This window comes from Pseudopipra pipra, chromosome 3 (genome assembly GCF_036250125.1).
Source record: "Pseudopipra pipra isolate bDixPip1 chromosome 3, bDixPip1.hap1, whole genome shotgun sequence".
NCBI lineage: Eukaryota > Metazoa > Chordata > Aves > Passeriformes > Pipridae > Pseudopipra > Pseudopipra pipra.
The window spans coordinates 33,153,444-33,170,952 of NC_087551.1; the positions used below are offsets into that span (position 1 = coordinate 33,153,444).

The window sequence follows — 17,509 nt, forward strand, 5'->3', positions numbered from 1 at the left end:
ACAGGTCTTCACAAGATCAAGGCATCATCTTAAATGTCATATATATCTGTAACAACATAATGGCCCAACTGAGTCTAATACTACTTTGCTTTCCTTTAATATTATACAATATCAAACAAAGAATAGCCAGGCCTAATGGCCCGTTAAATAGACAGTACTGAACAGCAATAAATTTTTTTTGCAATTGATTTAACATCCTCAGCTCAACTTAACTGGCTATGAATAAGATTATAAAACTTATTTCCATTGCAAAGGTGCAAAGGATATTTAAAACGTATTGCAAAGAACAGGACATTTATTCCAAAATAAAGAAAACTATTAATATAGCGTATCCATTATATAAAAAAATCTTCACACTTTACAGCAACTTAAGGAAACAAATACAGATGAATAATTTGTAAGAAAACGATGAAAAGTTCTGCTTTGCTTGCATCTAATATGAAGACCTTCCCACTGTGATTCTCACAGAATTCCTACCCCAAAGGAACCTACAAACTTGATGTAAAAAAACCCAAAACAGACACCTGAGGGGAAAAATAAATCAACACCTTTACCAGTTTTAAATATATGGCACGGCCAGATTCAGACCCTCCTTGCTTCTGTGCTACGAGAAAAGCTGTCTATCTATATATATGCTCTCAATTTATCTCCTGTACATAATTTCTAATTTTCTTTCTCATTATTTAAAGACTTAGTGAATTTCAGTTAGAGGCCCACAGAATGACTATTTTTCTTATGTACAATTTCTTTTTACTTCTGACAAACACACGACTGATGTTCTGCCTTTGTTGAAGGAAAGAAGGTTGTGCAGCCACAGCAGAAGGCACCAATGGCAACTCTTCCCGAATTATGTCACTTTTATTTGTTTTCTCGAAGAGATTTGCCACTGCAAATATGAGAGGGATGGTCATCAATTAAATGATCAATTAAAAGGAAATAACTGGGGAAAAAAAAAGTGTATTCTGGAGGAACCCATATGTATACCCAGGAAATGTAAGGAAGGCCTCCTTCTTGCATGGGGTAAAGCTTCCAGTGACCAAGGGGGATGCCTTCAAATTTTATTTCTTATTTTGTTTTTGATCTATTTCAACAAGACTTTTTATCTTCCTGGAAAGATGAATGATTGTCTTTTGTTAAATATTCATCCAGAAGTAGCCATCTAATCCTGCCTCTGTTTTAAGGCAACGTGAAAGAAAACCACTGACAGTTACGTAGAGTAACTATATTATAAAACTGTTCTATTCATATCACACACAAATGCTCGATATTTACTATAGTGTATCCAAACCTCCCCTGCAAAAAAAATCCAAGAATATACCTTTGTATTCCAAGAGATATATTTTTCTTTTATAGTAATGAAGTTTAAAGGACACGGTATCATCAGCTTAAGAAACTAAAAGTAAAATAAGTAATTCTCATTACTGTGCTACTTATTAAAAAGTTTAAGACCAATATTAAGAACAAGACTGCAGTACCTTTTTAACCTCCAAATAAATTTAAAGTAGATCCTAAAGTTCTGTCAATTTTACACCATTTCTAAAACACACTTAGTAATTACTGAGGACATATTTTTTGATGCCTAAGTATGTTATTCACAAACTTAAAACCTATAGACATGATAAAATTAAGGACTTGAGGATCTCATTATCATATTAAAGACTCTCAGCTGCTACAAACAACACTGTTCCAAAAATAAAAAAAAAACCACAAAAAGGAAACACTCATTTTGGACTTTTAATTAAACCTTCAGACACAGTGTTTTGGCCACAAACACTGCCAAGCATGGATGAGACACACTGTCTTTCCAACAGGCCACACATCCTTTTGCTAAATATTTTAAAACTGGAGCCATTCCTCAGCGCCCTGTTACTGCATCTTTGCAAACATATGATCTATGAATGCAGTTCATGCTGCAGGCAATAGTGTCAGTTCCAAATACGTCATGCTCTGCTGCCTCTTGATTTTCTGTTTCAGAATCAACCCAGGGCAAGCCTCTTTTATAATAGGCCTAATTAACACCCTGTGTTCTCCTCTGTTTTGATACAAAAAGAGATTGCCTACAGAGTAGTTCAAAATCAGATCTCTTTAAGTATACATAAGCCTTTGGGTAAAAATAAAACAAAAGATTTTTAAATATTGTCATCTTGCAATTATTTAATTAGCTTGACTTTTTCTTAATTTTTTTTTTAATAAGAACAACACCAGCATTTTCACAGTACTATTGTAAGTATCAGAAAAAAATGACACAGAAGAGACTAGTCCCTTGCATCATGAAGAAGGAGAAAGGGGTTAAGCCTCCTTACAGGTCATGAGTTACAAATCCCATATCAGGGCAGCAAAACCCTGCAAGAAGGGTGGGCCTCTGAATTTAATGGGTACAGTGTAAGGCTCTAAGTTATTGTTATTATTGTTCAGATACAGCCTTAAAATTTTGCTGTTCTTATATCAGCACTGAGCCCACTAGCAGTCAAAAAAATAAATCAGATCAAATGTTACAAAAGGTAAAGATAAATTAGAAATTACTTATTGAGACTGCATTCAATCATTTGTACCACTTCAATACCATGTGATTTCCCCCTTTCTCAAAAACACACGACAGAACTGGAAAAGGGATAAGAGAAAGGAGACTAAACGACACAAGGTACAGAATGAGCACTATTTAAAATGAAACAAACTAAGCATTACAATCTCAGTGACTAATGAAGGATATCATAAAGACATAGTTTTTAAATTATGAGCGTTAAGAAAAGTGAACAGAATTGGACTGATCAATACATTCAAATGAGTGGGCACACTATCAGAAGAAACACTGCCATTTGTAAAAGAGCATACACTACACAACACATAACTATTAAGCTTTGGAAAAGCCTAGCACTAAGTGTCAGGGCAGTAAATATTGTTACAGGTTCAAAAGTAATTGGGTAAATTGATGTAAGAACAGGCCATCAAAGGCTAATACATGAGGGGACACCACCCCTGGCAACATACTAGCAATACCAAAGCAGCATCTGCATTTTAGCCCCATCCCTATATTCTCCCATGGGCATCTGTTATTGTCCACTATCACTGACAAAGTAATGGCCTAGCAACCTTGGTCTGTCTTGGCATTATGGCTTGTGTCTTCTAGAATATTTGAAAAAAAAAGTAACAGTTTAACTGCAACAGCAAATGAAAACTGTGCTCAATTACAGAAGCAAAATGCATTGCTCAAGGTAATTGGTCAGTCATCTGTAGTGTAGAAATGCTCTTAACCATTTCTGGTTTGCCTATTTTTAAAGAATATTTGATTTTGGTGAAGTATTTTCAGGAAATTTTTGTTTACAAGCAAAGTCAAACAACACTTTTCGCAAATTCAGAAGAAAACCTTCGCCAGAAAAAGTGTAAGGCACTATTTCATTAGGCCAGTGTGTGCAGTTGAGTAAACAGACACAATTTCCTGTATTTTGAAAGAACGGGAAAAAGAAACTCAAAAAATATTAAAGACATGAAAACCAAACTGATCTTTTAAAGCATAAGTGACTATTAAAATCATATATGATCCCCAGTTTTGGACATATTACTATTTAATACCACACTCTAGTCCCTGATAATGGAATCCATTAGACAAATCACTCTCTGCCGTTAAACAGAACTCAAAAAAACCCCCTGAAAAAGTGGCCAGGTAATGAAGAGATGCTTCTTGGAGGCTCCAGAGCCATCTTATATGGGGGTTGGGGAATACGTCATCAGGTAAGAATAATTAATGGAATCTAAAAACGCAAAATTGTGTATTCTTTTGTTTTGTTTGATTGAAAAAATGGCCTAGCAGGCATCAGTGTAGAAAGGATGTGAGTAAGTACTGAAGAGTAAGTACATACTGCCATGGGATCCAACCTCACTGCAACTTTTAAGAACCTCTTCTCTGAAAAATAGCTGGATTTATGCAACATCAGTTCTTTAAAACCAGCAAAATATGAAGAAACACAGTTAAAGCATAAAGCTATAAGTAAATCATATTTGCATCGAAAAAAAGTTGTTTGCCTGATCAAAGGATGAAAAAAACCCTTCACTAGTAATACAGCCCTTTATTATGGCATTTAGTAAGACGAAAAGGATTTGAGGTAGATGTACTGAAATAAATCTAATGTTAAAGGTAAGCTATAAGTGTCAAATTAATTTCCACTTAGCCAAGGAAATAAGAAAAATATTTTCCGTTGAGAAAAATATAAGATTTAAATACTCTGCAGACAAAGCCTTTCTTGAAAAAGTTAAAATAAATTCAAAACAAATCAGGAGGCAGAAGCTTGCCTACCATCTCATGTTAAGTGTTTTAAGTGTGCAGCACTCCACAGAGATGAAAAGAAAGGTATCACTGCTCCAAGAACATGGATCAGGATTTTTAAAGGAGTTAATCTGGCCTCCTTCATCCCTGGAGGAGGGAATAGTGATTTCACTATTTTTGGCAGATGAGTGGGCAAGCAGCCACCTTGAAATAGTCCTCAGTCAAAGTGTTACCTCTTCCAGGCCATAAAACAGTCACTAATATTTTAGAATAAGATGGGAATCGAAAATAAGATGGAAACCTGCCATTTTATTGCACATGCTGCAGAAATCAATGCAGAAATTCAAAATTAGATAATGAAGTTGGGGGGTGTTTTTAAACCATTGCTCCAGTAGATGGAAAAAGGCCAAGATTTGGGTCTTCTGTTCTGTCCAGCAGAGGACACCAACATCGTTACTGGAATGAAAGGATGTGCAGTTTCTGTGCTTTTTGATGAGCTTTCCCTATGTGTGAGCACACCTACAAGATCACGTCCTCAGGGGTCAGAAAGGAGACTACTTAAGCATCTCATTCTGCCTTAAATATCTAATTATTTTGCTTGGCCAGGATGGCAAAGCCCATGCAAAACAGAACTTCTATCACTCTAGTGTGTTCTTAGTAAAGGCAAAGCAAAAATGTCTAGGACCAACCCTGGCAAACTGTTCTGCACATGAACAGAAGGGATTATTAGTTTCTTTGGTCAGCAACTTCTTATCAGCTTACCTGATTGGGCTGTCACTACCTCACAAAACCACTAACATGGAAGAAGACAAAAAATAGTAAAAAATTGAAAAAATTCAGAAGTCTCTTGTATATCATAAAACATCTGTGCCCCCTACGCGGTTACTGTATCTTACCAAGAAGGTACAAGAATTACAAAAATAGGAAAGACGCACATGGTACATTTCCGCTATATAATATGCAACTGCAGGACATCTAGCATGGTGTCACATTCTCTTCTCAAAAAAGACTGTTGGTAATAAAAGGCATAATTTTTACAATTAATTCTTAATGCCTCCAGTAAAATCTGTGAATGTTTGTAGCATGTGGCGCTGCACAGAAATCTATTCCAGACACCCAGTACGCATATTCCCAACTGTAATTACCAAGTCTAAATGAAACCACCTGAGATGTCCTGTCTGACTAAAGTAAAATAAGAAAAAAATGGTAGGACCAGTAACATTTACACTGGAAATTTTGGAAGATGCAAGGTGGTATCTCCAATTTTAAAGGGCTGGCTAAACCTATTTACCAATTACCCTCAAAGGGGAAACCAGTCCAGTATTTACAGACTCCCAGTCTTGTCCTATGAGCAGGGATACAGCTACCAGTGCTGGCTTCGAGATAATGAAGGGAAAAAATGAGCTCCTTGATGAAATGCTCGTGGGCTTTTACAATGAGATAAATGGCCCAGGAAAGCCTAAGCTCCCTCCACACTAAACACAGCAGAAACTTTACCGCCTTGTGCCTTGAACAGACAGGTCAGTGACCTGTACTGTTTTCTCAAAATTAAACAGCTATCACAAGATGCTGACCATCCATTGGCAGAGAGAATTTCATGGAACACTCATGGCCAAAACCGAACACTTTTGAAGACAACCATCCATACCTTCTATTTCTCAAGAAAACATACAGAAACTAATTTCAGGAATGAAATGAAAAACAGCTGCATCTCATGTATGATTTGTTAGCCTCTATACGTCCTTGTATCAAGGATCAGCATCTAACTGCATTTCTCCTGAAAGCTTATTAAAAAAGATAACTCATCTGTGGGAGGCAGGAAAGCAAACATCATAGTTTAGTTTCCTTTTACATAAAACATATTACACAATGGAGTGCAAAGCATAAAAGTCTGTCAAAAAAAGTATCTCTCCAGTTAGCACCAGCAGAGTTATGTCTAAGTGGATACAAAGGGGAATAGTAAAAAATTACAAGTCCTTGGCAGGCAGATACAGATACACAAGCAGTCTGTTGCTCATGCTTTCAAGACAGTCATTTTATGCTGTAACCACAAAGGTCCAGAAATGCAGTGGTCTCAGATGAGAAAGAAATCTTGTTCACTTATGTTTTCAGGATTGTCCTGTAAAGCACCTTCATTTGGAAAAATTTCTTTTATTTAAAGCCCATTAAAAACTGACAGACAAAAGCCTCACCCCACTCTTGATTCCAGAGTGAAATATGCTGTCATTTAGGTAGCAGAATATGGAAGAGACTATGTGGGTGAGAAGCAGAAGGGAGAACAACGTGAGATGCGAGAAGCCCCATTGAAATCTAAACTTTACCCCTCTTATTTCTCATTTGATAATTTCTTGAGCATCTTTACCACAAAAATCCCTTCCTTCTGGAAAATTTAACAGGCACTTTAATTCACTGTGATCAAGTGAGTGGGGCCAGAGGTTGCAAGCTAGTCGAGGTATGCTCTGAACGTGCAGCTGCAAAATACACTGTATAAATGCAGCTGTATAAATCAACGAAGAGCCCTCCCGTTTATGAATTTATGTTTAAAAGCCATATAAAACAATGTGCAGTACAGAAACAGATAAAGATTGAAGCAGGACCAGTCTCTCAGTGATCTTTGCTAAATACTGACTTGTTGAAAGAAATACCTCCATTAGCTCTTTGAAGCAAACCTCAGTCTTGAAAAGACTAAGTACTTTATCTGTCATGCAATCTAGTACCTAATTACAACCCAAATTTAAGCTGCTTCATTCCTCATAACAGCTAGGTTTTTAATTTTCAAAGATTTCAATGCCATGATGTTTCAATACATAATTACTCCTTATAAATTACAACAAATTTCTGAACCACAGTGGAGCTAAAAGTACAAATTTATAATTTGTGCTTTCCTAAATCTTTTATATTATTAACCACTCAAACAGATAATCAGTTTTGACATTTAAAAAAATTCTGTTATAATTCTAATCCACAAGCACGATCTACTAGGAAACAGTCTGCTACTTTAAATGCTTTGAAAATATAGTAAGCATGTATTCATATTCTTTTGCAATAGAAAATAAGAGAGTTTGCAAGGTAATATTTTCATCCTCTTATTCCAAAACTAAGGATGACAAAACAGAGGAAAGAAATGTAGTAAAAGGCTCTGGAATGGTGGTATCCTCTATGTTCGCTTTGTTTTTCAAGATGAGTCATCTGAAAACTCCGGAGAAAGGAGTTCTTGTCTGTCAAAGGTATGATGCTTTAAGGTCTTTGGAGAAAGTGGAACTTGGTGTAGTACAGTAGTTCTCTGAGAGCCATCCTGCTGGACCATGATCAGTTCTCACTACTCTGCTTCCTCTTTGCTTGTCCAGTGAGGACCCAACAGTCACTTAACAGACTCTTCTGACAGACCAAAATCTACGAACATGACAGCTCAAAAAACTAATACTTGAAAGTCCTAATACTCCTACAGAAGCATGAAGCCTACACTCAAACCAGTGTGCAGAAATACTCCCAAAAAACATCTTGAGCTGCAGAGAACAGCACTGAAACAGAACTGAAGCATTCTATAAGTTACTAAACACTTTATAAAGGTACAATACCCGTACAAGAGATTCTTTTTGATACCAATAAAGAAAGGAAAAAATCAAGATTGCCCAGCATCACACATGAGACTAGAGACTGAAGAAGAAAAAACAGCCTCTTGCTCTTATTCCATCATTCCCTTCCATCACATTCAGAAGGTCACCACACACAGCTGGGGCTGAAATTCCCATCTCTAACTCAGGACCACTCATCAGTCACCTACTTCTGAATTGCTTCAGTTCATAAAGACATTGACTTAAATAGTTCCCTCAAAACAAATATGTGACATGCCACATGACACCTTTCAAAGGTCAACTGGCTGTTCTTCCTAAGTTTTTACTCAACCATCAAACATCACTTTTCTTGACAAAATACTGGTGTGCATTCTGACCATGATCACAGACAATAAAAGAGGGGTCAAGCTTGACCAGTGCTAAGAGAAGCTGGTGTTGAAAGGAGTGTGGCAGAAGAACTGGTACTATTCCATGTCCATTTAATTGACTTAACATAGAATTATTTTAGAGCAAATACGAGAAACTGGAACAAGCAAAGTCCTGGTAAGTGAAGACTGACAGGTAGGAACTTACTAGAGGAACTTCTGTAGCTAGTTATGAGAGAATTTTGAACTTTTCCAAGGATATTCTGGGTCAGTAATTAGAGTTACAAAATCAGGAAAATCCCCAGACAATAGTCAAAAGGTAATGAAATTCCTCAATCTGAAGGAAAACACAAGATGCAGACACACAGTTGAAGTGTCAAAATCATCAAATCAATGCTGAGCTGTAACACATGAAAGAGCTGTGAATGAGTATAGTAAGAAATCTAAAAATAACTTGTGTTGCTACAGATGAAGGATCTGAGTTCTTCCTTTTTTCCACAGAAGAGTAAAAAAATACTTTGAAATCTGGCTATGCTCATCACTACTGAGTCAAGGGCATCACACATCAATCTGTATCATAAAAAAATAGGATAAGAGCTCCCACAAAGAAAACATTAGCTGTGTTAAGTTCTCAGGAGAGAGAGAGAAAAAGAAAAAAACTAAGGAAAAAAGGAGTGTGGCTATCCACTTCTCACTTATGCTAAGTGAACCAGTTCATCTTAATTTGTGCATACTATTACATCTCCCAAGAGACACAGCTTTGCTCTATTGTTCTGCAATTTAACTGAAAAACTGTTAGACCTCATAAAGAGAAGTTTGTGGAGGTTGTCAGAGAAGAAAACCAGAATGCATCACCTACAGGAAGCGTGTGCTACTACATTTCAACTACCTTCTTAGGGAAAACGAAGAACAAATACAAGGAGAAACAGTCTTCATGGACAACTGATGTACGCACGATCTTTTGGTTTTCATTACAGCATTTTAACCTAACTAGATTTTTAAGTCCAGACAGTTCTTTCTATTATTTTCTCTATTTTCACCTCCCAATTTTCCTTTACATTCTACTTTAACTTGCAATCTTGTTCAGAGTATTTTCTCTCTATAATGGTAAGCTATATCTCACTCAAAACATCCTATTTTAATGAAAAAATACAGCATATAGAATAATCTTAGAGTACATGGGAATCAAAATAATATGAATTCATAAAAATACCTGAGGAACAAGAACACATACACTTTTGTTAAGAGTATTTGCCCCTTTTGTAATTGTCGTGTTATGGGTGTATTGCATTACTCGTGGCAGTAGCGTATAGCAGGATAATGATCATCAAAGGACCAAGACTGTAAATTGTTGAATTTATACCACTGAGTTTCTACAAGATAGCTTGGCAACCTCCTCTGAAGTATGAATATCTTTAAAATATGACACACATTTGTATTGCGTAAGGTTAATTCCCATGCAATAGAAGCGACATCAGCAGTATTGAACAGAGTGACCTCTAATCAACCAAATTTGTTCTACTCTTGGAAAACTACATAAATCAGTTACCAAGGAGTTGCCAAAGTCTTACTAAGTGCTTGAAAGCTCTTCCTAAATGGAAGTAACAGAATTAAATTTAGGATGATTTTGGATACTACTGTCCAAACCCCAAACATTGAACATTACATGTAATGATGTAATGTTCACTCCAAAATAGGTGGGTTTATTACTGACTTCTCTAAAAGGTCCTCCCAGACGCTAATGTTATTTTACAAAAAATGCCATCAAATATTATGGATAAAACAAGGCCCTTTCAAGTCAATCTGTATTACTCACTTCACTCGTGAGAAATCTTGCATGAAATTTTCCCCTCACAATAGAGATGCACTGTAGCTATAAGGAAGTTATTTGTAAATGCCAGCTTCCACCCAACATGGATGAATTCCTTGAGTTTCCTATAACCAACAAATGTTAAGCCTGACAACTTTTATTTTTTAATTCTCAAACAGCAACTGTTTACCCCCAGTAACAGCTTAAGCAGCTACTGCCCCACCCCTCCTACTGTACTGTGCTAGAGATTTATTTTTGGCTGGGCCTGTTTTCCAAACCTGTTTACAGCATGTCCGCACAGACACACGTGTCAATACAACGGAAGGACGTGAGGGGAGAAATCCCATCAAACCATGGCAAATGCTGGACTTGAATCACGGTGTGCAGGAGGCTTCTCTCCCCTCGACTGTGTGCAGAGGGAGCCCAGAGAGATTTGTTTCCCTGAGTTCCCTGTAGCCACTCAAGTGCCATTTGCATCACAACTATGAAAACGGCAGACCACCATGAGACCTCAACCACAGCAATAACCAGGCCAACAAATATCCTGTGAATCTTTTTCTGCTCTCTGTGGAAACATCTTAATTAGCTAGTTCTTTGCAGTGGAGCTGAAAATATATCATTAATCTTTAAATAAAATATGCATGTTGCACCATTTCTCCCTTTCACGAAAGAAAGGGTTTGACTTTTAATGTGTGAGGGTTAATACAGTAACTTGAAAATTCAGTTATTGCTAGGTACTCTCAGAAACGTGAATGGTCAGAATACACAGATGAAGATTTTCACATCTTTGTATGTCTGAATGGCTCTAAATGAATACAAAAATATATTCAAGATATACAGACACAAAAAAATTCCAAGAACAAGTGAAGATGCAGCAGCCTTTTTAGAATAAGAAAATAGCAAGAGCTTGAAATGAAAGACCATATACACATAGTAGAATATATATTTAAGGAAGCTATAATGGAGAAATTTAAATTAATTAGTTAAATCTTCTAGAGTCAAACAATTTCACTGAGGCAACGTAAGTTTCAGGATAAAGGGTAAATAATGCAGAAGTACCATACAGTACTTCAAACATGGTATTTATTATTAAAATAATGCACATGTAATATATGCAGTTTTGTTTCTTACTAAGAAATGTACTTAGACACTTTAGAAAAATAATGAGAAAAACTTTAATGTAAATTCAGTTGAAATTGGAAGAATTCAAAATAATGATTCTACTATCTGCTTTCTCACTAAAAGATTATTGAAAACTGAATCTCAAACAATGCCTTGTAATTTCTAAAATATACTGTTCTGGAAAACTATCAAGGTTTCCAGTTACATTCCTACTGTTTAAATTCAATGTAATTAATTGTGCTTTGACTTTTTATATACATATACAAAAGTACATTTTTGTACATTTGAATTCTGAATTGCTTGATGTTGCAAGTATTTTTGACAAAATAAATTTTCTGATATATGTAAAAAAAGGTTGCCTTTGCATCAAGAAGCTGTGCTATACCAATGAAAACACATTGCATTGGTAGGCTTCACAGACCAAAGCCACTGAATAAAATGATTTGGAACACAGCTGCTTGCAGAGATTATTAAAACTGTGGGGGGTTTTTATCTGAAAAGATTGGGAGGAGAAGACTTTGCAGAGTTCTCCCCCTTTCCAACTGGACAGGAAAAAATTGCCTATCTGATTTACCTAGGAAAAAAAATTACGTTGAGGGTTTCTGTGAAATCAGAACAGGAATATTTTCCTTTAAGTGTGTGTTTTCATTAATTACATACTAACCTGCATTCTTTGGGTGGTGAAATAAAAGGGAAAAAGCGTTAGAAGTAGTATTTCCTATAGAAACAATTGCCTGTCAAACAAAGCATAAAAAGACAAAAGGCAGAAACACTGTTTCAGCTTGAATGCCTTAATGTCACCATTTGTCATGCAGCACTTCCTCAGAAAACCCAGAAGTACAGTTAACTCTACTCCTCTTTACACCACACACTTTCTCTGTTGGTATAGGATTAAAATGTGCCTGGCCTGACAATGAAACAGCAGAGCCATCGCACATTGTTATGCAACTCACTGTCTGCAAGGGTGGCTCGTAGCTCCTTCTTTATTCAGCAAGTGCCAAGTGCATGTTTAATCAATGTCACAGCTCACCACAGTATGCAACTAAAGCCACCGTCATTCCTCTCTTCAGATTTGCCTGGCTGAGTTATGCAATGCTCCGAAGAATACCTTGGAATTCTTTCCAGAGGCTCTGAATGCAGGTGTGTGACAGCGTTCACACTACTGCCAGCAAAGCAGACTTCTTTTCATCCTTTTTCAGGCTGGACTAAAATTACATAGTGTGACTGCACGTAGTTCGCTGCATTTGGAATTACAGCATGTCAACGTGAGAAAGCCTCTTCAGACGGCTGCCACAAAGAGTAAATCAAAGGCTGGCTTTTTCTGAAGTCTTAATAAATAACTAAGTATAACTGAATAAAACCAGGAGCTGTTTGTAATTTTTTTTAAGACAAAACAGAATAGCATGCATTTTGTTGCTCTGCATCATCGAAGGAAAAAAAGCCACAATTTTAATGGGAATTAGTCAACAGTGAGGATCATTATGAGAAAGAGCTTTACTGTTTTTCGACTACACTTGCTTTAGTGGATTACTGAAAGAGAACACCAGTCATTTGGAAGATTCTGTAACATTATTATCCTCACCGATAAACTTCATCAAGAAACTGCTTGTGCTCCTATCTGATCTGTCTGAGTGAGGAGAGCAGCCCCTTCATGAAGATAAAAGCCTGGCTTGCCACTGAATCGACGAGTAAGAAGCATGTCTGATGACATTTTATTCCTGATGCAATGTAGGGTAAGAAATACCTTTTATATTTTACCTTTCTGTAAGATATGCTCTGAGCTGATGGCATTAATTAGACTCACAGCAGAAATACGTTAATCTTTAATGATTAAAGATGTTTGCCAGAAGAGAAAAATGCTGTTGCACTATAAGATGTGATTGTAAATCTTCAGTATATTGGAGTTACGTGAAGTAGTAGACATCCCAATCAAATTTCTGATCAATAAAGCTAAAACGGCATGGCAGATTACATATAAGATCAACATCTCAGTCACCAACAAACATAATTTTACAAGGAATATGTTTCTAGAGGATATTTGACTGTAAATTAAGAGTACTAGAGCAGCTAAGTAATAGAAACGACCTGTCAACCTCACTTTTGCAACAAAAAAAAAAAGATAATAAATCACATGTATCTGGAAATATCCACCTTGAATTCCTATATTGCATAGAATTTTGCCACTGTAACAGTACTACTGTTCTTTGGCATACTGCAAAAATCAGCATATATATCAAAAACCTTTATATTTGAAGAGATAGACATTATCTGTTAAATGTTTACTGTTGCATGGATGTCCAAAAGCTGATCTATTAAACATGAAAAAGGGCAAGATCTTACCTGCAATTGCCTACTTAGGCTCACTGGTGAAAAACAACTGTAATACTGTTTTAAGGAGGCATATTTTACACGTTTGAAAACAGCAGGCATTAACATTCTCAACTGCTTTTGTACCATGGAGTTAAATATTTAGGAATGGCCGAAAATGCACATAACCTCCCCAGGCATTTCAGAGTATTCCACAATGCTCACATACCTGCTTTCATCAATTTCAGGTTTTGTAAGGAAACAAATTATTTGGCTAAAGATAAATTTTAAATTTCTTTTATAATAAAGCACAATAACTGGCTTGAAGCACCAAGCTATTTTTCACTCCTATCAAATCTGTATCTACAGAACAATTATTTTTAACATGGAAATGTTCATACAAAAAGAAAACAAAAGATGAATGCAACTGAATAAACACAGCATTAAGAAATGTTGTGTAAGAACTACAGAATTGTTTTTAAAAAGATCGAAGCTTGCATGTTTGTCAGACCAGATTTACCATTTGCTTTCTTTTTTCTAGCTAGCTGCCAGAATACTGGTGAAGGCATTTGCAGGAAAAATGGGAACCTCTGCCATCACAACACTGGAAGATGTAAAAAGGCAAGAGGAAAAGGAGGAAAAGGAAGAATCTATTTTAGCACTGCTTGGAATCATTGGAACTGTGCTCAATTTATTTGTTATTGTTTTTGTGTATATCTACACTACACTTTGATGACATTTTTGAATATCAATTGCACATCACATAGTGCAAAGACCTGCGATGGCAAAAATGATTTCTAAATTTAAAGCAAAAAACCTCCACTGTCTGAAAGGATTATCAAAAACATTCCAGAGCAAAGTGTCTGGCTAAGGGTGCTGCATCAATGACTGATAAATGTATCTGTAAGCCCAGTTGGAGTGCTACATTATGTAAATGAAGGCAGACAATATTCAACTTCTTGTTGGCAACAGATGAAATCCAAATAGCAGGATCAGAAATGGCACTTTTTTACTGCCAGCAAACATGCAAGATAGAAATGTAAGCAAACACTGAAAATAATCAGAACAAAGAAAGACATAAATTAAATATATAAACAAATATAAGCAAGCCCCCATGATGCTTTCTATGGTTTTATGCAGTATGTCTCTTCATAGCTGAGACCAGAAAACAGACAAAAAGGGGTTTATTTTTAGACCACCATAATTTAGGCTTATAACTTACATTAATGTATGGTAAGTGTGGAAACAGGAACACTGTTATACCAGAAGTTGTAATACTATAAATAAAATTTTAACTATTGACTATATTCTGCAGCATTTTTGTTAGTCTTGTGGAAAACTGAAAAAGGTTAGACTTTCTTGCCTTTACTAAATCTGTATTTGAAATCATCATGCTATACAGACAATGTGCTTTTCTAATTAAAAATCCTTTAAAGTGGTGTGAAAAAATAAAGAATAGTTTTAGTACTTCTTTTAAGAACTATTAATAACTATGACACACTAATACATATCCTCTAAATGAAAAAAACTTAAATTACATTTTCTATATTGCCGTTTTTTGAATGTGCTTAACAGACGTCAAATACAATTCTCATGTTTTCATCCTGATGCTTATTTCCACGTAAGACATATCATACAAGGATTCAAGGTGTCTCATGGAAAACAGGTTTAATAACCTTTGTCCAGAAGACTGTACTCTCCCTTTCTGGACGAGGTCCTGAAGACATTTTCCCTTTTTGCACTGTCTATGATTGAGGCCCAGAATTGCAACTTTTACGCATACTTCATGGAATGTCCAATTTACCACTTGAAATTGATGAAATTATTTCCACATTTTAAACTAAACCTACATATGTCTTTGAATTAGATCCAAAGTTGCAGATAGTCTGAGATCATAGAAGTTTTCGTATATGTGATTTTATCTCACATACATCTTATAAGACAAAAGTTACTTTTGAGAGCTTAGGATTAAAAACACAGTAAATAAACACCACAAAAAAAAAAAACCAAAAAAACAAAACAAAAACAAACAACAAAACCAAAACACCAAGAAACTGATTTTAATGAATACTCTTCCTACTATACATGTGCCACAGCGGAACAATGGAACAGCTGCATTTCTAAAAATCAGCTCAATTTCTTCTCCTAGGTTGCAAAGCTACATCCAGTCCCTCCATAAAACAACATGCAAAGAAATACATCACTTATATAGGTGATAGTTTATTACTGTATAGAATTTCATAACTGCTAAACCAGCTGAGCCTTTGGAAGTCACTTCGAAACAAGCACATGAATAAGATAAGGTCAGGGATCTAGAACAGAATGAATTTGGCAATGATATTTCAGTCAGCTGCAGAAACCACACTGCAACACTGATTTATGGAAGAATGAGGTAGAAGATGGTATATTCTGGTTTTGCAACTCTGAGTCAATACTGGCTCAACCAGAAGAAATGATAAACACAGCTGAGGCTGCACTGGAAGGAAGCACGTGCAGACAAGAAAATTTATTCACTATCCATAGTCTACAGCAAGTCTCTAGTAATGTATACTTATTTTTAGTATATGAAGCACCAAAGCATTCTGTAAAACTAAGCTACATTCTAGAGAAATTATGCAGGTTGCTAATGTTTATTTAATACTACAGAAGAGATATAACCATTATTAATTTTTTCTATGTACTTCTTATATCTACATACTTACGGATATTATTGCATTAATCTCATAATACAAGGATATTTGAGATGGGTCTTAAAATGAAAGGTTACAAGAACCTGAAAACTGAAATTCAGGTAGAAATTACTGCTGTTTATTTTGATCCTGAAGTTATTTAAAACTTGTAGATTCTGTGAAATAAATAAACAATTTTATTTCATACCATTTCAGTGCACAGCTCTCTTCTCAAAATTGTGAATCAACTAGTACACCAGCATTGGAGTGAAAAACTGCACCTTTTTTTTTGTAAGCCTTCAACAGCAAAATAGATAAAAAACAATCCCAAAGTTATAACCAAATGTGGCAAAGGTTCAGCATTATTCTTTTACCAATGAATGAGTTCATTAACATTAATGAAGACTAGGAGAATTTTTAATTCCAGTAATTATATACTGTCTATCTAAACTGCCTCTGTACTTCCAATTTCATTTACAGCAAAGACTTTGACCCTTTGAAGGAAGTCAAAGGGTAACATTATCATTAGATTGCCCTGGCATACAAGTTATATTTTGTTTTAAAACACCAGTCTGGTATTCTCTCTCAACAGGTAACACATGTGCTCTATTCTCATGTGGACCTATGTCTAACTCTTATGTTAAATGAGCTCTGATATACCACTCTGGTGCTCATACATTTAATCCAATACATGCATAAAATCTCAATAACAACAAAAAAAATCTTAATATCAACTTCCTCTCTTTATGCACAGTAAAAAGTCAATAGTCTAGGGAAAAGCATGGTTGTGTGATGATTCAACATTTATGCTGCAGCAGCACATCACCAGTGATGGATGAATTAAGAGCTCAGTGTACCAGTTTCAGGGTACTCAACTTAGTTCAGTGGAACTGGACTATTTGCAAAAGTAAAATAACACCATATAATGCCCTGAGAATAAATATTATTAATAGAAAAGAAGTACTCTACCTTCAGCAGGCAAACTAGTCTAGTTGAAGCTCTGAGGTAAGGAGCCAAGGCCAGAACAGTATGACTTTTATGGATGCAACTAACAAAGGTACATCAAAAGAGGCAGAAAAAAGAATTCAGTACATTCACTTTCAATGTATTTGTCCATAGTACTTACTAAATAAAGTTCACAATGAGGTGTTTGGCAGCAGGATAAAGCAGCATAACTTTTTGTTAATGAATCTACAGGTCCATGGTGTGGCAGGCAGTATTTGGTAAACTATGAAAGGTGCATTGGAAGCAAATATTGGACTCTCATGAAGTGAAACATGCTGGTCAGTAAACAAAATTCTTTCAGCAAAGCTCTCCCACAGAAATGCATCGTCTCTTCTCAGCAGTCAAACTCAGGGAAGACTGAGCTAATCTAACATCACAAGCTATGCTGATCACAT

The 17,509-nt window shown here is 35.8% G+C and overlaps 1 protein-coding gene and 1 long non-coding RNA gene across 8 annotated transcripts in view; one reads left to right on the forward strand and one right to left on the reverse strand.

Moving 5' to 3' along the window:
- BIRC6 (baculoviral IAP repeat containing 6) overlaps positions 1 to 17,509 on the reverse strand; it is a 170,976-nt gene that overhangs the window by 26,309 nt on the left and 127,158 nt on the right. The gene's annotated exons all lie outside the window — the stretch shown is intronic.
- LOC135411236 (uncharacterized) lies at positions 11,567 to 14,747 on the forward strand. Its single transcript, XR_010429058.1, has 2 exons — positions 11,567 to 12,866; positions 13,982 to 14,747. It is a non-coding gene; the product is annotated as an uncharacterized LOC135411236 (long non-coding RNA).